This window comes from Dromaius novaehollandiae, chromosome 24, assembly GCF_036370855.1.
Source record: "Dromaius novaehollandiae isolate bDroNov1 chromosome 24, bDroNov1.hap1, whole genome shotgun sequence".
In the NCBI taxonomy this organism is placed as follows: Eukaryota; Metazoa; Chordata; class Aves; order Casuariiformes; family Dromaiidae; genus Dromaius; species Dromaius novaehollandiae.
In genome coordinates, this window is record NC_088121.1 from 6317808 (window position 1) to 6337959 (window position 20152).

The 20152-nt window shown below is 53.6% G+C and overlaps 1 protein-coding gene across 3 annotated transcripts in view; it reads right to left on the reverse strand.

Moving 5' to 3' along the window:
• CASZ1 (castor zinc finger 1) overlaps positions 1-20152 on the reverse strand; it is a 179191-nt gene that overhangs the window by 146024 nt on the left and 13015 nt on the right. The window lies entirely within an intron of this gene.

Genomic DNA, 20152 nt, shown 5'->3' on the forward strand with positions numbered 1-20152 from the left:
CCATCAGACAAAAATAAAAGAAGCAAAACAAAAGAGGGCTGTTGAGATCAATTTGTGATAGGTGCCGGGCCAAAGAAAATGGAGCCAAAGAAGTCAGAACCCTGCAACCAGCAACCTTTGTGTCAATTTAAGCAAATATTGTGGCGTTTCCATGGCAATCCCTGTTTTGAATATCCACTACACTCACTTTTTAAAGGGCTTTTCCTGTTTGCGTTTCAACTTCAAAACCTGTAAATATTTTCAGCCTTAACACATCCCTACCTCCCCCAACCCCTGAAACCAGCCGCTACCAAAGCTGCGACGTGAAGCCCTCTGCCTGCAGCACGCCAAAGCTGTGAAAATTCACAGCACAACCAGCCTGGCGACCCGCCGCGCCAGGGAACAGCCGAAGCGGGACAGACCTTTGTCCCGCTCCCTCGGCAGTTGCAGGCTCTTGGCAGCAGTAGGTACCAGAGCCCCTTTCTTTCTTTTTCCCGGTGGGCAAAACGGGGGCTCACGAGCGCACGGCTCCGGCAGCACCGGCCCGAGGCGAGGGGAGCGCTGCAGGCGTTGTGCCCCACCGCCAGCCCCGTCCTGGCCTGCGACTCCCTCCCTCCTGCCTAGCCCCCACTGAACCAGAGCCGTCAGTCACAATTATTTGTGTCCTGCTGCGTCATGTGCAAGTGGGGATGGGGAAGAGTCGCCCCGTCCTCCCTTGCAACCTGAGGTAGGGTTCAAATCCCCAGGCTCCCTCGGGTACCGGCTCTACCACGTGGCCTCGCTCCACCAGCGCCGAGCCCACGGGCAAAGTCCTCCATGGGGGAAGGTGCCTCGGTCGGGTGCTGGTGTCGGCCGTGGGATCGGAGCACCAGGAGGCTGGCATTAACCCTCTCCCCGCGGCACCAAGCCACGCGCGCATTTAGCACTGCTGTGCGCAAGGCTCAAGGCGCATGCGAACGCCCTCGGCGGCACCTCCGAGCCGGGCAGGGCACGCGCCCGGGAGCCCCCCGATCCCACGGCGTCGGCCTGGGCGGCCAGGCGCAGCCCCTCCCGGCAGCCGCGGGAGCGCACTGGTTAAGGCCGGGTTTCCTGGCCGGGATGGATCCGCGCCAGGCCTCAAATGTGAGCTTAGTGTAATTTTTGGGAAGTCAATTTCCTTTGTTTTTTTTCCTTGTTGTTTTTCTTTTTGTTTTAAGTTTCTTTTTTTCCTCTTCTTTTAAATGGAAAAGTAGGAGCATTCGAGTAAGCACCAGGACTGGGCCATCCATCCACAGACTGTGGTTTCCCGAGAGCGTTTGCAGGCGCCCCGGTTCATGCACCGACTGGCCATGGAAACGAGCTCCCAGTGACCTCGGAAGCCGCCGGGCCGAGCGCCGCAGAGGCACCTCCGCTCCGCGGCGCAGCCGCCGCTCCCGTAACACCGGCCACTTCGGATGCCGGGAGACCGTGCAGGAAGCCTGCCGTCCTGGCCAGGCTCCAGCTCAGGTAATTATATCCTACAGCAGTTTCAGCTGGATATTTTACCCCTTCTTCACTTCCGGCCCCGGGCCGCCGCGCGGGGAGTTGCTCGAGCGGCGGTTCCGTCCCACCCAGGATGTGAGTGCGTGCGGGTGGCTGGCCGGTGCTCAGGGTACCGCCGCGGCTCCCGCACCCACGCGGCAGCCAACGGCCGCCCCCACAGACACGCACAGCCCACGAGAAACACCCCACGGCTGGCACAGCCGGCTGGCACAGGGAGGCTGGCTGCTCCCCCTGCTCGCAGGGAAACCCTCCCGCCGTCGCCCCGTCACCTTGGCGCTTTGGCTCTCCCATCAGCCACGAGAAGCCAGAGCCCTCCGGAGCCATCCCGGCCACGAGGCAACGCCGACCGCGGCCCGGCGCAGAGGGCCCCGCACGCTGCGAGCGGCTCTGTCAAAATGCCGCTTCATGCCCCCTTGTCATTTTCTCTTGGGAGACTCCGGACCAGACCCTCACCGGGGGTAAAGCAGCGCAGTTTCGGTGGCGGCAGCGAAGTCATGCCAATTTAAGCAAGTTGAGGATCCGGCCCTCCAGGTTACTGGAGTTGCCAGTTCTCCCTTTGGATAATCCCGGGGGTGATTTCACAGCAAGCAGCAGCACAGGCCCAGCCAGACTGGCAGGACCAGCTGAGCTTTCCACCCGCCACGAGCAGGGCGGTCTGCGGCAGCCCCCAGCGCGAGACCCGGCCGGAGCAGCGCGGGGCGCAGCATCGGTGCTCCTGCTGCTGGGCTCCCTCCTCTCTGCTTTTAGCGAGAGACAGATACAGCCTGGAGCAAGTGACTCTGGGCTTTGGATGGAGGTTTCCTAATTGCTATTAGCAGGGAGCTGCTGCCTTTCAGAGGAGCAACGAGAGCAACAAGCGCACGGGGAGGGTGCAGGAGTGAACTGGTCGCCTGTCCAGCAGCGAAGCTAAGCTAGCTCAGGTCTTGGCTCGCTGCTGTGCTGGTGCAGCCCGGCTCCAGCGAGGGAGCAGGCCACCCAGGCGCAGGGAACGTGGCACGGCTTCAGCAGGCACCGGGTGCGCAGGAACCGTCGGTGCTCTGCCCTCACAAGTCCTTCGCTATCCCCCCAGAGCAATTTTCTAGGCAACAGCGCGGTTGCATTTCCTTCCCTATCTCCTAATAAATATCATGCTAAGCAAGATGAGTATCTTCTTCCCAGACCAAGCAGCGTGACCCACTTTCTGAATCAGGGCAGATGCAATTGGGCCCTGGAGTCCTGGACCCCTCCCAAAGCTCAGAGATTTTGTAACAATTACAGCAAGAAGCAGAAGGAATAGAAAAGTAATAAGTGATCAAAGAGCACAGTGGTGGAGCTGAAGCTGTGGGGTAATTACTGCTCCCTGCCGTCCCACGCGCTGGCATTTTCCTAGGACACTGAAGCAACAGCCCCGCGCACACTCGCGCCTCTCTGCCGCACTGCCCTACATTCCTCAAAAGTAACAGGTCCAACCTCGGGTCCTGGCTAATGGCCCGGGCCGGGACAACTGCTGTCCCCCCGCACACCCACCCATGTCTTTCCCCTCCTCGTCTCCTTCCCCCCGCGCCGAGCAGGAACAGAGCGCTCAAACCCCACCAGCGCCGACCCCCCCCCGGCGGAGACGCAGACGCCCGTCCCACCCTGCCCGCGAGCGGCCCTCGGGCTCTCGGCACGCGGCTGTGCCCCCGGCATCCCCGAGCCGGCTGCGGGCTGCTCTGCCCTCCAGCCGCCTGTGAGCCCCGCTCACACAGCGCTACCGCCCCCGGCCCCTAAAGCCTCCCCCCGCGCCGAGCTGCACGGCCTGCTCTTCCGCGCGGGGAAGCGGGAGTGGAGGTGCTTCACAGGCGCGGGAAAACGAGAAGCCCCAGGAGCAGAGCGGCGCTGGAGCCAGACGCGGCCTGGCTGGCGAAGCAGCCAGCATGGAGAGCGGCGGCTGGACCCGACCGCAGCAGCACGGCGCTGGAGATGCTCCATCTCACACGGAGCAGCTCTGCGCTCTCCCACATGGAGCCGGGACCACAGCCTGACCCAAAGGGCACGGCCAGCAGCGCCACGGAGGTGGGGTGAGCGGCAGCCGGGCTTTCGCTGCCCGAATCCGCAAATAAACCCTCCCTCCCACAGGAGCGCGAGCCGCTAAGGCCAGGAGCGCGCAGAAATTCCCACGCCAGAAAGGACCACGCGCCGTAACGCGCCTGCGCCCAGCTGGCCCTGCACCACGCTCGCGAGCCCCAAAGCCCCGGGCCAGCGGCCTGTGGGGGCCCCACGGGCAGGGCCCCTTGCTGCCCCGAGGAGCCCCACGGGCCCCCGCCTGCTGCCAGCGGCACCGGGGAGCACAGTGCGCCCCGGCGGGGACCCCTCGGCGGCCAGCACGAGCGGCTACTGGCACTGACGGCGCAAAAGCAACTTTAACAGGAATTTCCACAGCAGTTTTTCTTAGTTAAATAAAAGAATTTTTAAACAAATTTAAAAAAAAAAAAGCCTTTCACCCAAACTTCAGAGATAAAAAAGGAAAAAAAAATCCTCATCTTAATTCAAAATCCTATTTGATGTGTCGTGGCATGAAAATGTTTTTCACTGCATTTTTTCAGTGTGATCTCATGCACCCGGCAAACGGGGTACGCCCAAAACACCAGGTATTTTATAGGACACAAACAGAGCGCAAACATACACAATTAAAAGAAATGGGATTGGTAAATATTTAAATTAATCAGAGCTGGCATCTGCGCTGCCTCCCCTCCCAGGGAGAGAGATGTTTGCAGCTTTGAAAAAATAAACGCGAATACCATGACCTTTCCTTGGTGTTTGCGAGCTCACTGCAGCGCGGGGGGCTGCGGCGGCCGCGGCGCCTCCCCGGACGGAGCCCAGCAGGAGCGCGAGGGGCCGCTGCCGGCGCCGGCCGGGCCCAGGGCCGGTGGGACCCAGCTCCCCGCGCGAGCTGCTCCAGCCCGCTCGCTGCCTCACTCTGCACCGCACGCTTTTTTGGTTTTTGATTTTTTCTCTTTTCGGTTTAATTGTTGGAGGAGTTTATGAAGCTGTTTGCCAAAAAGCACCCGGCTGCAGGGAGCCAGCTTACAGAAAGGGTGTGCCGCGGCGAGGCCGGGCAGCCATGGAAACCACCACCGTTCTGCACCGGCCCAGGTGAAGGCGAAGCTTTGCGGAGGGCTGGGGAAAGCAGCGGAGATCGGCGCGGCAGCGCGACGCGCAGCGAGCACCCGCAGAGGCGGCCCCGCCGCTGGCACCCCCGTCCCCACGCACCAGGAGGAACGCTCGCGCTTTAGTGACGCCGTCTTTATTGGAAATGTCACACGCACGCCACAGCGAGCGCACGAGGCATCCTGCACGCGACCGGCCAGCCCGCGCACCTACGCTGCCAGCGCTCGCACAGCGGCACGCACGGGCAGATGCGGGTGCTACGCCGGCAAAGCTCCCCGCCAAAGGGTCGTGTGTGCGGACGAGTACGGGTCTGTGCATGCGGGGCTGGCGGCGAGGGGAGGACCAGGGTCCCCCGGGAGGCAGGGCGCAGGGACCAGGCCACGCGGAGCCCTGCCGCTTGACGCGGGCAAGAATTTGGGAGGGGGATGTTTGCCCTCGAGGCGGCGCGTGAAGGCGGAGTCCCTGGCTGCATTCTTCTGTCTTAGCAAAGAAAACAGAGAATTCCTCCGGAGCACCGGCCGCCAGCAAACAACCCAGAAACGAAGAGACAAGAAAGGGTTTTAAAGCCGTTGAGCTCCCCAAGGGTCTGCCCTGGACCCTCCTACCATCACCACAGGGAGGGGAAACAGCGCTCGACACCCTGCTTCTTGCAAAAGAGGTTACACCAATGATCCCCGCGTCAGCTGCAGAAAGCGTGCTGGCAATATTAAGGACATTTACGCTGCAGGATTTCACCCACACTGGGGCAATTCAGCCCTGGAAAAAGGGCAAACTCACTGCTGGCCTTGCAGCCCTCTCCTCCTCCACCAAACCCACAGCCCGCGAAGCCAGCAGGGGACAAGGCCCTGCCACGCATCTCCTGCGGCCCGACCCAGAGCATCACGGGCCTGACACAACCTGGAAGGGCTGAACCAGCACGGGGGCGTGGAGAGACTCCAGAGAAATCATAAAGTCCCAGGTCATCCTCAAAATCAGAGCTAGCCACAGCAAGCCAGAAGCCAGATGCCAGACACCTCTTCCCTGCTTGACTGCAGTCTGCTGCATGGCAGGGAGATGATCTGATCCTGCTGCTTCTCCTACCTGGCGCCAAAGGTCCCTGACCACGCACCACATCAAGTGTCGACTCCAGCACTTTCTTGACTTCTCCCCATTCCAGCACCATTCACCGAGACCAAACCAGGGCTACTAAAACCATCCAGAAGAGCCATCCTTGGGCAGAGGCATGGGGTACAGGGGGCAGTCCAATGGCTCCCGTACATGTATTTACGCCAGATCCGACTCTCCCTCCCAACGCAATGACCCAGCCTCTCCCCATTCACAGACCCTCGTCTTCTCCTTTCATTCAAGAAGCTCAAGGTAGTGGACAGCCAACAGCCAAGTTACCTCCCCGTCCATCATCAGACTGCTTAACTGGAGGCTCCCCAGGGCCACACCACGGCCCGGCCAGAACATGTGCCATCAGCAGGGCCCAGAACAGCAGCCGGGTGCTCTGGCCACTGCCTCGCGCTCTGGCTGTCCCTCACCCTCACCCACCGCCACTGCGGAGCCCGCTGCTCCCCCACGGCAGCCCACGGAGACCTGCGGGGCAGGCCCTTCCCGGGGGGGGGCGCGGGAAGCTACTCCGGAGACCTGGAGCCCAGCAGGCCCACGGAGCAGGCGAGTGCCGGTAAGGCTTGGTGCGTCAGCCTTTCTGGCATCGACCTCCCAAACTCGTTCAAATATTTCCCTTTTTTTTTAATTTAATGTTCCCTATAATTCATCTGTCCCAAAAGATAATCAATAGAGCCCGTAATGAAAATTTGAGCCATATTTTATGATCCGCTGCAGGAGAAAGGGCCACATCAGCAGGACTAGCCTTGGCTTCCAGCATCATTTCTGTGTGCACTTGCCTGCTTGCTGGCCAGCGTCCCCCCGCCACCCACCCGCGGCTGCTGACGGGGGCAGTCCCTCCCGGTAGCCTCCCGCCCTTCCCTCTGACTTCCAACAGCCGCCTCTGAGCCACGGCTTCACCCGTATGCGTGGGGAAGAGGGAAGTTCCTGCAGTGCGAAGGGCCCTGACCCGGCAGCCGCGGGGAACCTCCCCAGCATCACTCCAGCCTCTCAGCTCCGAAACAAACCCTCTGGCCCTCAACCAGGCCCTTGGGGCAGTGGGATGATCATGCTGCAGGATCTGAAGAGTTATTTCTACCCGCCACAGCAATTCGCTGATCCTCAGCACTGCCTCTCAGTCAGGTTGGGCTTGGCTCTCCTCTTGTCCCACGTGGATGCATCAGTGCCCGTCAGGGAGGTCAGTCATTTACGGGGGAAGAAGAGGACTTCTCACAAGCACCGCATGGGTCTAGAGCCTCCCGTGCTGCACAGCAGCCCTCGAGGGCTCCTGCCAACCAAGAGCAGGGACCAGAGCAGCAGTTTTGGGCTCCTGGGTTCGCGAGCAGCAGCATGGTGACACACAGGAGATGCGGGCAGGCTCACTGGTCTCCATTTCCAAGCACTAAACATCAGCAGCTACAGGAGCAAACTCCTCCACAGCTCCGCTCCGACTCCAGCGAAGCGCACACCTCCTGCCCCGCCGCGCCCCAGGCCTACGGGCACGTCCAGGCTCTCAAAAGGTCTGCACTGTAGGGACGGGGGTCCATGCTTCCAGCCCCCACCACAACGGTTCTGTTCAGCACTGCATGGACAACCGTTCGGATCCAGGATCCCAGCGTGCATGCGCACTTCTGGCTTAAAATAGCCATGTTGGAGAGGGATCCTGCCTCTGCACTTGCAGTCCCGGGGGAACCATGCACCGCACCACCCCACCTAGCTCGCTTTATTCCTACCAGGCAGACACCACAGCGGCTCCCCACTTGGTCTGCTTTGCTACAGTACACGTTAATTTAGAAGCTGTGCTGACCTTGCTTCCTCAAGCGGGCAGCAGCGGGGGGGACGAGGGTGCCTCAGTGCCAGCCTCCACGTGCTGCTGTGTGCTTTTTACTCCACATTATAAGTCCCATAGCACTTTCAAGCACCTTTATCTCTTCTTCCAGCACGCACTAGCGGGTTTGTTGTTTTTGCACGGGCACACGGACACAGCTAGCCCTGAAACGAAGGCAAAAGCCTTCGTCCTGTTCCTGGAAGCCTTCCCCACCTCATTCCCAGCAGCAGGTCCCCTGTCCTCCCTCTAAAGGCTGGAGCATATTTCACTGCCTGAAGCTGCCACGTCCGCAGGGAGCCGGAGGTAACAAAACCGTCTTTGATTTGGCCAAAAGAAAAATATCAGAAGTGAAAGGCCAGAGTGAGGAATTTATAACAGCAGCTAAGGCAGCAAAAATACAAGCGCCTGACCAGAAGCTGCCCTCCTGCTCAGCGCGTCGCGTTGCTTGGCTTCCCGTGTGCCACGGAGGGGCAGGACACACACACAGAGCCCGGCCAGAAACCACCCATTTTCCACACATGGGAGAGCAGTGACACCCACAAGAGCCCCCCCTCCGCTAAACAGCACTCAGCCGCGGGGCACGCGCTGAAAAGCCAGGAAGCCGCTGCTCTCCCAGAGGTGCAGGCGGCAACCTTACGTTATCTCCCTGCTCGAGACTGTTGCCTTTACTGTGCAAAACTGATTTGCTGGCACTGCGCAGGCACAGTGGGGACACTCTGCCCCCCAAGGGAGGATAGAAAGTGGCTTCAGTCTTGGTAAAAATATAGATTGGCACCCTGAATCCCTACAACCGGCAGAACAGCCAGCAAGAGAGCAGCCAAACGTTGCCACCTCCCCTTTCTCTTGGAAACTTAGAAATAATCTTTGTTTTAAAAAATACAACACAATATTCAAACTAATTGCTTGCTTCCATACATAAATAATGTTACCGACTTGCAAGATATGTGACAGAATTGCTACGAATGCAGAGGACCGAGGCGAGCAGCTATCAGCTTCGCCCTTGCACAGGAGTCCCCAAACAGAACGGGAAGCAGCGCGGCGGTCTCCCGCGCACCACGCCAGCACCGCAGCCGCACAGCCGCCCTCCTTTCCTAATCGAGCTGCCACCACAGCAGGCCCCGGGCTGCCAGGACACCCGTCTGCCAGGGACTCGGGGAAAGCACGCGGGGATGCAGCACAGCTACTGCAGTCGCTGCCAGCTCGCCCCCGATCTGAACCGGTGACCCTCACTGGTATCATCCAGCCCCTCGATACCCTCGGGGAGCAATCAGCACATTTTACTAACCCAGCCAATTTCAGAAGTGCATACGCAGTATTCCAGTTACCTGCAACAATTACGTATCACGGGTCTCCTTCACGCAGGGGCTGACGCTCAGCCATGTGCCGTACCCTACGACTGTGGGTGACGCCAGGCCACCAGGAGGAGGGTCCCAGCCCTGAACAAGCTCTGGCTCTCCCAGCGCACACAAACCCCCAAAGGCAGCAGACACCACTCGCGGCACAAATATCCAAACCCAACATAAAGCCTCAGAGATCTGCACAACCAAATCCATTTTTTAAAATGACATGTTTCCACCTATTGGTCCCCAGAGTGAACTAATTGCTTTTGTTAGTTTTAAAAGCCAGAGTTAATTCACTGAAAAATGAGCAAGTACACGGGAACTCAAACATTCTCAGATTTCTGATGTAAAATCACCACGTGTACACAGATATCTGCTGCCCAAACAGTGAAGTTACAGTTTTAATGCATGACATGCACAGGGAAATTCTCCACTTCGTAGTGAGGTTGGGAAAACAAGGAGTTAAGAGTAACCTGACTAGACTCAAATAGCGTTTTAGCAAAAGCAGGAAGAAGGTAAAATTTCTATGCTCTAACCACTAGGTTATCCCCTTCTTTGCTAAATAAACTTCTCAGGCTAAAGGGAAACTACTTCTCACACTTAAATACTGGTGGATTTTTTATTTGCCTTTTATTCTTTTTTTTAAAGATGACACCCTACCGCAGAGGAGCTGCTCAGCGGGGGATCAGTCCAGGACCACACTTACGCTACTGTCTGGTGCAGAGAAAGCTTCGCTGCCCAGCTGACCCGTAAGAACCGAAACAGCCTTCTCCATCCCGAAATAGAAAGCTGGTCTGGTCTGCCTCTACAAGCAAACACTCACAAGTATTTCACATGCCCTGTGGATAAAACTGCCTAGAGGTCAGCTCTAGACCTACCTGCTCCTCCGTATGGGCTAGATAACAATTTACAGTCAAAACCAAACTATTTACAGACAATATGAATATATAAATTATGTATAATAATGAAAACTGGAAAAATCTCCATAAAAATAAAATTGGAGGGACAATTTTTTCAAATATGGGAAGTGGAAAAAAAGCACATGCCTTTTCAGAAATCTCCACTTACCTGTATGAGGAAGCAAGCACACATTTTGGGTGCAGAAGCGCACACGGGGCCATGCTCATCACACCATGCTTGTGAAAACCGCTGCCAACCGCTGGGCAGCAAAACCAGGGAAGCGGGAAGTGCCTGGGTAAGGGATTCCTCACTACCTAACGGTGGAAGAAGTTCAGCCCCACCATCTGCTGGAGCAGTTTCAGATACAGCTCCTTCCCCCCACCCCTGAGTGAATTGGCTGCTTGTTTTGATGAAGTTCAACCCTACTTCAAACACAGCTGAAGGTGACTATGGCTAATTTCATCATCCTCATTTTACAAATATGTTGATCTTAATTCACAAATGCTCTGCAGAGTCAATTGCCTTATGTTCTGTTTCTCCTACTTGATTAACGCATTTCACAGACATATTTTTCAAGGTGTATGTAAAAAGTTACCTCATGCAAACTTGTACTGGTTTAATGCAAAGCAGTCTCTTAGGTGTTTATTTTTATTTCATAGAAACTTTTTACTAATTGATTTAAACTGAGCCCAAAATAATTGCTTCTACGCAGGCTTTCTATCATTTTAACTACCACATCTCAAGTTAAATAGGTATAAATGTTTTATATGTAAAAGGCTTTAGATTATATAATCCCAACACATCTTCTACCTTCTCCATTTTTTCAATACTGAGGCGCCAGATTTCCTTTGCGCATCCGTCTGCTGGACGGTGGGAGAAAAGACAGTTCACTCGTATACTTGGAGGTCTCTGCTGTCACATTCCTGCCAATAAAGTTTGCATTGCAAACAAAGTTTGGAAAATATGTTTAAAGTAAGCGTTTTCTCCCCCACTTCATTGTTGAAGGGATGTTCTTCTTTCAATAATTTTATTTGTAAAGATCTGTTGTTTTCCAGAAGCTAGGCTTCTAGAGGGAATGCACTGCCCTCAAACCACCGTATTCGGGCTGAGGACAGCTTGCAACGTTACCTGCTTATTGCACACACCCCTCTACGTGGAGGTTCTTCATCTTCACCCACCCAAGATTAAGACAACGCAAATTATGAAATCGATACCAATACAGACAGCAACATCTATTACAGTTTCAGTGTTTTCATTGTAATTTTTTTCTGAACTATTAAACCAGTATGATTTTAATGTGATTGATGCTGTCTAAGTAGCACAAATTCTCTGCTGTTTGATGCTGAGTACTTATGCAAATGCCTTACTTTCCTTACACAGACCCTTCCTTGACTCCTCATGTGAGTAAAGAATATATTTGAGTGTTTTCAAGATGAGGATCCATTTATATTTAAAGCTCCATTACTGATCAGGAGGCAAAGACTGTCCTTAAGGTGGATATAAATTATAGTTATACTAATTTTAAGGCCCTTAGTCTCTGCCTCAGCGATGTACGGAAGAGCTTTAGAATAAAGAAGATTCTACTCTCACAGCAGTTTCAACTCCCTTCTTTCATTAACCAAGACCTATCCTATATATATATATTTTTTTTATATATGTGTGTGCGCGTGTTTCTTCTCTATATGCATGTCTGAATACTTCTTTGAGGTTTAACACTCCTGCACCAAAGATTCAAACATAAAAAATTAAAAATCATTTTCCAAGCAACTACCACAGGCATTTCCAGAAGTTACATCATATAACAAGTCATGCAATTAAACTGCAATGAAGAAAAAAAAAAAAACAAACAAGAAGCCCCTACTATTCGTTTTGTCTTTCAAACAATCTGTAATAAAAAAGCAGAACGTTAAAATGGGAGAACCTCGGACTCAGGCTGTGCCGTAAACATTTGTTTCCTAACGAATTCTACCTCTTTACTCCCCTGAATCAGCAGAGCTGGATGGAATTTCTCTCCTCTCTTCCTTCTCTCCGTATAAAAGGATGCGCTGCTGATAAAACTAGTAACCCATGAAGATCACTTCCCCGAGGTGAGATGCCTCCTGCCAGCATTTCTGCTCTCCGGGGGCTACAGTCTGACACCCGTCCTCCCCCCAGGAGGCAGCGCCTCGCCCCCCAAGCTGGCCCGCTGAAACCAGCGGGACTTTCTGTATCGTGAAGCATGAACGGGCGCACGCAGGAATAGCAGCATCCCTCTTACGAAACCACAAGTGCTCAGGCACATGCACACTGCTCTGAACAAAGTGCAGACCCCATTCCTCCACACTGCTAAGCACCTGCAGCTTTGAAAGGCTTCAGCTGGAGCTGGAGCTGCGATAAGCCTCTCCAAAACGGGTGCCCAGATCTCGACACTCTGCTCTTCTTTTGCAGCCCCACCCTCCGTTTCTGTGTTTCCGCACCTGCAGATGATATCCCTTTAAAAGCAAACCTTTTATTTCATGTACGCTGAGATTGTATTGTTTGATGAAAGGTAATTGTAGTTCACACAAGGACAAGAGAATGGAAAGGGGTTGTCATTTCCAAAATAATGTTAGGAAGGGAAAAAAGGAAACAGAAGAAGGGTCACAGTCGGACCATGAAAAGCACGAAGGTCCTGGACTAGGAAAGACACACACACGCACAACGCCGCAGCACTGCCGCTGGCTCCAGGTCGTTAGAGCCTGCGGGAACAGGACTCGCTACAGCACCGAGCGAGGTTTAGCTGGCACAACTGAACGTTTAGCTGGCACAAAGTGGGGTAATTCCATCCCTTTTTATATCCGGTATAAATGTGGATTTTTAAATTTTCTCCTATATTTAACAAACCAAATCTGAATTTAAGGTAAATTTTAGAATATTTTTATGCAATTTATTTCTCATCATTTATTTTTCCCATTGCAGCTTGTTTGGGCAGTGACAGAACCAGCTAGTTTCACTTTCTGCTTTTCCCGAACTAGCCGTCTAAGCCATCATATCTGGAATCTAAATACTGCAGAGAAAGCCTGAATTAAATTTAAAATGGAAGTCAATAAAATGCACAAGAAAACAATACATGTGAAATTGTCTTGGTCACGGTTTTGTCTTAAAGTTTTTCCTCATTTGTGTAATAAAGAAAAGTTTGGTCTAATCAGTAGCACTATTCCTACTCCTGGCTGCTAAAAGGGATTTCAGTTTTTAACTAAGACTGTGTCTCTTTAATGTACAAAATGAAATGATTTTCAATGAGAGTTACATTTGGATAGCATTTTTTTACAGTTCACTGCATTGTATTAAGAAATCAAAGAACTGTCTAATAAGAAAAGGACATTATCCTCCACTCGCAAAGCGCCTTTCCTCGCCACGTGCTCCACGCGGGCCATGCCGGGGAAGGGCAGTGCCGCCGGGAGCGGCAGGAGAAGGCGCACGGTCCGTCTGGAGCGAGCCGGGGGCACGGGCCCGTCCAAGGTGCGGGGCAGGCCGCCTCCCGCGCGGGCAGCCAGCTCGTCCTCCAGCACCAGTTCCGGGGCACTCATAAACTCTAACATAAAAACAGAGCAGCCCTAAGATCTCACAGATCTGTCTGTAATCAACTGCCAGGGCCACACAACCGGCTGGCTCTTCGGGGCAAAATCTTTGGGGCAAAATCCTCTTCTACAGGAAAGGACCCGAGTAACCGTGCAGCCATCAGAATAAACCCGGCTTAGCCAGGAAGGCAGCCAGACCCTGCCTCCGCAGAAGCGGCCCGGGAAGAGCTGCAAGAAACCAACACAGTCGCTCCTGGTTCACAAGACAAATGAGAGAATGAGCCCCAGCCAGGCTCGAAGCGACCGTCAGCGAGGGATGAGGGTTCCCAGCCGGCTGTTCTGACCACGTCACTATGCCGTGCCGTAGCACGAGACAGCGCCAGGCACGAGGCTAAGTATAGCAAGTCATCCCGCAGCTGCCTTTCCAAACGTTTCTGATTCAGAGGCTGGAAGCTGGCAGTCTCCCACCAGACAGATCTGCCACTGTCCTGGATTTGGAAAGGCTAATGCCCCTCTCCCATGCTTCCTGCTAGGCCATGGATGAGCCTCGCGTCTCCCCCATGCAGCCAAACACAGCAGGGTTTCTCCTCCACGGACCAGACTGCCTCCACCCTGAGCCTGCCACGGGCAGAGAAGGGGCAGGAATTGGGTCAGGGTACAGCAGAGCCCCGTGCAGTGCTCTGTCCTAGCTTAAACTAACACACAGCTCCAGCACAGCGTCCTGCCCGCTCAGCACGAGCGGAGAAGAGGAGATCCTATCTAACAGGGGCTGGGCTGGGCTGTGAACCCTGGGATCAGGCATCTGGAAAGCCATCTGAGAAAGCAGGCCTGGGAAGGCAGTGGGGATTTAATACCTCGTCCTCACTGTCTGGCAGACAGACCCGCGGCGGGAGCAGAGCGCGGGGCAGACGGCGTTGCCGGAGCGCGGATGCCCACCCGCGGGGAGCCGGCCGGGGTCCCCGTGCCCGTGCTGCGACAGCAGGCCGCACAAGAGCTCTGCTAACTGGAGAAGGATTTTAAACACTGACCCAGCTCTCCAGCTTAAATAGCATTTCCCATTTCCAAACCTGGGCTTTCCAGTCTCCTTGAGGATGAACCGTGATGACTCCAAAACACTAGACTGATAACAAAGCAGAAAAAGAGAGAAAGCTCGTGGGCTGGGGGGTTCCCACGGCTGCCTCGACTGAGTGGTTCTTCCTGCCCGGAGCCAGGAAGAGTCGCGCAGGGAGATCAAACCTGCCCCGCAAAGTCCCAAATCCAAGTCATGCAAATCCCAGCCTTCCTCCGAGCACTGATACCAACACGGGGACTCTGACTTCATCAAACGGATGAAGGAAATGGAAAAAGGAGGGGGGACCTTGCTGCCTACACACACGCACACACCCCACCTCAGGCAACACAGGGGTGTGAATAATGGAGCAGGTTCAGCAGCCAGCAGCAGGCAGGGTCGAGTCAGTAATCCTCCTTTTCCATTTCCGTTTGCTATTTGATGTAATTATAGTTTTTGATTGAAATCCACCCGGAGTGTAACCCCTCTGCTTAATGCACTGCTTAAATCCTTGGGTACACAACCACACTGCTCCCCAGACTCGCCTGGAATAGGAAACCATTTCAATGCCAAAAATAAGTCTTTGCTTTCTTTGGTAACGCCCTCAGTCTTGGCTAAGCCTCTGCTACATCCACCAAAGGAGACGGGCAGAGAGTTTAAGCGGCTGCTTGAAACCACCGATGGCTTTTGCCTTCGTGCTAGAGGTTGAACCTGCAAGAGAGTTTACAAACTTGCCTTCTTTAACAGGCCTTCTTTAACACCAGGAGATGTCGTAGAGCGGTAAAAGCATAGGACCTGGAACCTGGCCTTGATTTCCCCAGTGGATTTGCCATGAACAGAACCATAAATGCAACCAACCCAGAGCGCCATGCTGCCTGCTCACAGGGTAAACCCTGGTTTCGGCCCTGAAAGGCCTCTTGAGGATAAGACAAATAGATGATACTCACAGTCCAAAGGAGAGATCTACCCGTCTGCACGATCAGATAGACAGAGCTGGTTTTTCCTCTCCAGCTCCCTCGGTACCACTTTGCCAAGAATGCAGGGCAGCAGCCAGGCCAGACAACACTTGCGGACAGAAAATGCCTAGGAATAAGGAATGTTCTGGGAGCCCATCAGTCCCCTCTATACCAGAGGGAAAAGGGTCCTCTGAGGCCTTCACACCAAAATCAGTACCTCGGCCAGTGTGCAAAAACCCCACGTGGGTAGGGGAGACACAAGGTAAATACATAGAGTGGCTCCAGGAAAGCAACCTACCCTGCCACACCGTGCGAGAAGACTTCAGGACAACAAAGAAAGGAAGAATTTCACTGAAGATTCAGAAAAACATGATAATTCACCTAAACAGGAGAAACTCAGCATGGTTCCCTTCATGCTAATGCTGCTTGACGATTGAGGGATGTGCAAGGTGAACACAATTAAAAATAGTAATTCAGAGCCTTAACCAGAATGGGACCTCCTGGATTTGAAAGAAGTGATGTTACAACTCCTCTGCTCAGCCTTCATTTGCACGCAAGGAGAATGAAGCCCCCAAAGCTTCCCTGTGAGATTTTCAGACCCATTAGAGAAACTCAGAAAAGCCTGAGTGCGCTGCTAAGCCCTGGGTGCTTCCACAGCCTGCGACACCCATCTCCCAGAGGCAGGCGGCCAACTCAGCCAGGACCTTTGGAACCAAACAGCACTCTCTGGACCCAACTCCGGGCAGTTTTGCCCTTTATAGCATCATTTACATCAAGGCCAAGCAGTGGCAAAACCGTGATCGGAACAGCAGGAGACTGCAGGAGGAGGTCATTAAACCCAGCTCTTGGGCTACGGGCACCTGCGCTGGCAGCGCCGTGACTCAGCAGCGAACCGGGGCAGGCCGCACACGCTGCGGCGGGGCTGCGCTGAGGAACGAAGACGGAGAAGCGAGAGGAAGGGAGAAGTATAAGCAACAGGAGAAGCGGGGTTCCTCCGGCTGGAAAGCAAAACCTGCCCAGGGCTCCCACACTTGCAGGGACTCTCTGCCCCTGGGACAGCAGCTGTTGAGCTGACCCTGTCACCGGTGCCTCTCTGATCTGCCGTCAATAGTGGCCAGCCTGGGGCACATCTTCTGCCCTGTCCGGCCCCTTCTTGCCACTCACAGAAGCTGGAGCAGGCCGTCGGCAGAGCTGCCGTGCAAACGGCTCTGAGCCCCACTCGGCTCCAGCCCTTCCTCCCAGTGGGCCCAGGCAGTCGGTGCTTTTTCTCTCCTCATCAGATATCTCTGTCTCTCTGAAATATTCAGATGATTTGGTTTTGTTCTTTTCTCCCCCACATCAAATCCTCCCCCTGCTCGTGGAAGCAGTGGATTTCACCCAGGCACAGGAGGCTAATTTACACCCTTCAGGGTTTAAAATAGCAGTGGCGTAAATGAAAAGTCCAATTTCTTCAAATTTGCATTGTAAAACCATCCTTCAACTTCCTTGAAATAAATTTTACTATTTTATTAGTGCAAACAAAATGGTAATAAAACACTAATACAGCGCCTTGTATCCAGGGGAAGAGCTAAAATTAACATAGACCGAGCAGTGTTTGCTATTACATTCAATTACCTTTTTACTTGAGATTTACATTCTCATCCCCTTAATCTCCATAGTGGTGGCTTTGAAATCGTTCCCCACAGTCATTCCTGCGCTTGGAGCGGACGGCAGGAAAGCCGCCGCTCGCCACCGCCGCTCCGCTGCCAGGGCCCCCGGTGCCAGGCGCCTCCCCAGAGGCCCGGGCCAGCTCCCCGAGCGTCCCTGGAGAGCCGCGGCAGCACACGGCCTCACCTCTCCTCTGCTAGTCTCACGCAGGCCCCGATTTCTAAACTCCAGACAAATATACTAGCAGTAAAAATACAGCCTGTGTTCCACACTTGCCTTTCGTCTGGCACTTGAAACCGTTCCTTAATTCTCAGCTACAAGCAGCATTGCAGACAAGTTTTATTATCTCCATCAGAAGATACGGAAAGTGAGGCAAAGACTGAGGAGCACAGTCTGAACACAGCAGCTCCCAGCGTGAGTCGGCAAGAGCACGCTTTGTGGTGGGAGCGTTCCAGCTTTCTCCTGGGACTCACTGACCCCCGAATCTGCTCTCAACTCACTTAACTGGGACCTTGTCCCACAACTCAAGGGTCCTGGATCCACGGACTCAGCAGTATGTTCAGCAAAAGAGCAGCTCCAGGACCATCTGATGAAACTCAGAGAGCACCTGTGCTGGAAAGAAAAGATGCTGAGGACACAAATCCCAGCAAGTGCAATGCAGGGAGTCCACTTCCCCAATAGCAGGGAAAAAGCTGTAACTAGCAGCATCTTGGGATATTCTTTTTCCTAATATACTGGGCAGGTCAGTGATTTTGGCCACTATCAGAAGAACAGCAAGACTTCAGTAAGACACCACGGGAAAGCGCAGCATCAGGCAGCAGCAGTCCAGCTCCACACAGTGACATCAATCCTCTGCTCTTCTTTCTTCCTTTTCATGTACTGAATATTGGACGTCTCCCCTCTCACAAGCCAAATCAAAACATTTAACCTCTCTTCGGAGAGCACGGCCAGCTTCTGCCTGACAGGTAATATCCACAACTTTGTTCGCTAATTTTGATACAGCACTTTGTGATGCCCAAATGAGATAACAAGAGATGAATTAAGCACTGTATAATTTCTTTTCAGCCTGGCCAAGGAAAGACTTAACAGCCTGCCATCCCAACCCACTCACTCTCCAGCTATCCCAGCGTTACAGCAGCACTGCAACACTTAACGCAGGCAACAGCTAAGGGGGAGTAAAGGACATTTTGAGAAGGTATCACCCCGCATCCCAAAGAAAAGCATCTCCTGAGAAAAACAGATGGCTCGCGTGGCTCTGGAGCCCAGTCCAGCTGTACTGAATATCCGACATAAGGACCGTAAGTGGCCAGCGGAGAGAGTCGTCACCACCTGTCCAGAGGAAAGACGCTCCGAACCACTCTAACACCGTTCCCAGCTGTGCAGGTGCGCTGCGTGGCCCTGATCGCACCTAGCACCTGCACCAAGCAACCGGCTGTCATGAACCTGCGGCAGCACGCCCCCGCCAGAGCCTTCACACCAGAGCCTGAAAGGAGGAGCATCGCGGGGGATTCTGCAAGGTTGCCAGCACATCACTCGGGTAACAGCCCACTAACAGCTGCTACCGACGTGGCAGGAGCTCCTGCTTTGGATGTTGGTCTTAGGATGGGACGAGCAGTGCCCCAGGTGATCCGTTTCTTTCCACAGAGCAAAAGCCTGGATGACTGACACCCTACGCCTCCCCCCTGGCAGGCTGAGGAGCACCGGCTCAGGAGATCATCTCACGTACGCAGAAACTTTCAGAGATTTGTGCCAACAAGAAGATGCTGCTCAGAGAGTTTTCTGTGACTGGGAGACATATTTCCTAGCACATGGTGGTGCTAGGAAACTAAGGAGCACCCAAGGCAGTATGCCTGACAGCTGCCTTCAAGGTCCTCTTCTTCTCCAAAAGTCTTCTGGTTTCTTCATTTTAAGCCATGACTTGCACTGCTATCCTGTAAACAGCTGATTGCTCTTCCCTCTTGAAAAGCAGGGCCCTTCATCCTTCCCCTCTACCTACCAACCTGACCCATTCATGCAAAGCAGCAGTCTACCAGATATCTCTACATTAAATGATTAATCCTCCCCATCCAAACGACAAATGTGTCCACTGGAAACCCTTCTTCCATCCACTTTCTAAAAGGCAGCACGCAGAGGCCCTAGTTCAAACAAAATTATCACAGGACGCTTGAGCTAAACAAAACAAAAAAACAACAATAAAGAACAGGAAGAAGAAACCTGCCCAAAAGCACCAAGCTGAGGTTGGTTTCAGCTGGTCTTCTGCCCCTTTTCTCTGCTCTCTTCCTCCCTCCCCCCCAAACAAAAGGAAGTTTGTTGTCAGGCTCAAACATTTCCTGGGCCTTGTCCGAGTTCCACCTTGTTTTCTTTTTCTTTTCTCCCCGCCCTGTATAAATAAAGCAAAAATCAACTGGCACCACCTGTGATGAAAGGACAACTAAATGCAGAATTTTATCCCCCCCCCCCTTTTTTTCACTTTTTCTTGGCTAAGAGTTTTGGGCAAAGGACAAAGGTATTGTTGGGTAAGCACAATGCCAGCACCTGGCTCACACCGAGACACCGAAGCACTGGCTGCCGAGGGGGTAAAGGCAGCCAAGCTGCTGCTTTGCTAAATGCAGTGAAAATGCCAGCAGCACCACTGCAAATCCTGCCAGGCCGAAAGCACAAGGGGCGATAAAAGATCCTTGTAGTGAGAAAAGGTGCACAGAAATCAAATAAAATCTTGGTACAAAGATCTTCGCCTAAGAAATCTCAGGAGGAAAGGCTATAACATAGAAAGGGCTGGATGTGCTTCTCCCTGAAGACTGTAAAGGATTGTGAAGGTCATAATAAAGACAGTTATGATCCTTACTCTTGGTAGGGGAAGGCCCAGATGCTTTCTTCAGCTCTCCATCCAGGCCTGTTTTTTCTGATTTCACGACACAAGTCAGAGCCCCACACGGATAGTCCTATAACCGGGTTCCTTTCCCGCAGACCGTAAGCTCTTAGAGGCAGGGAGCTCCTATCGCTCTCACGGCCCTAAGCGCAACGGAACGGGCCGGGGGCTTCAAGGCACTACCGCAACACAGATAATCATCAAGCCATTTCTGGCTGCAAATTAAACGGTGCCCCAAGCGGGTGCTTGCTCAGAGCACGTTCAAAAGCACACGGTAGACCCTGCAACTCAATGGTGCATTTGGGGG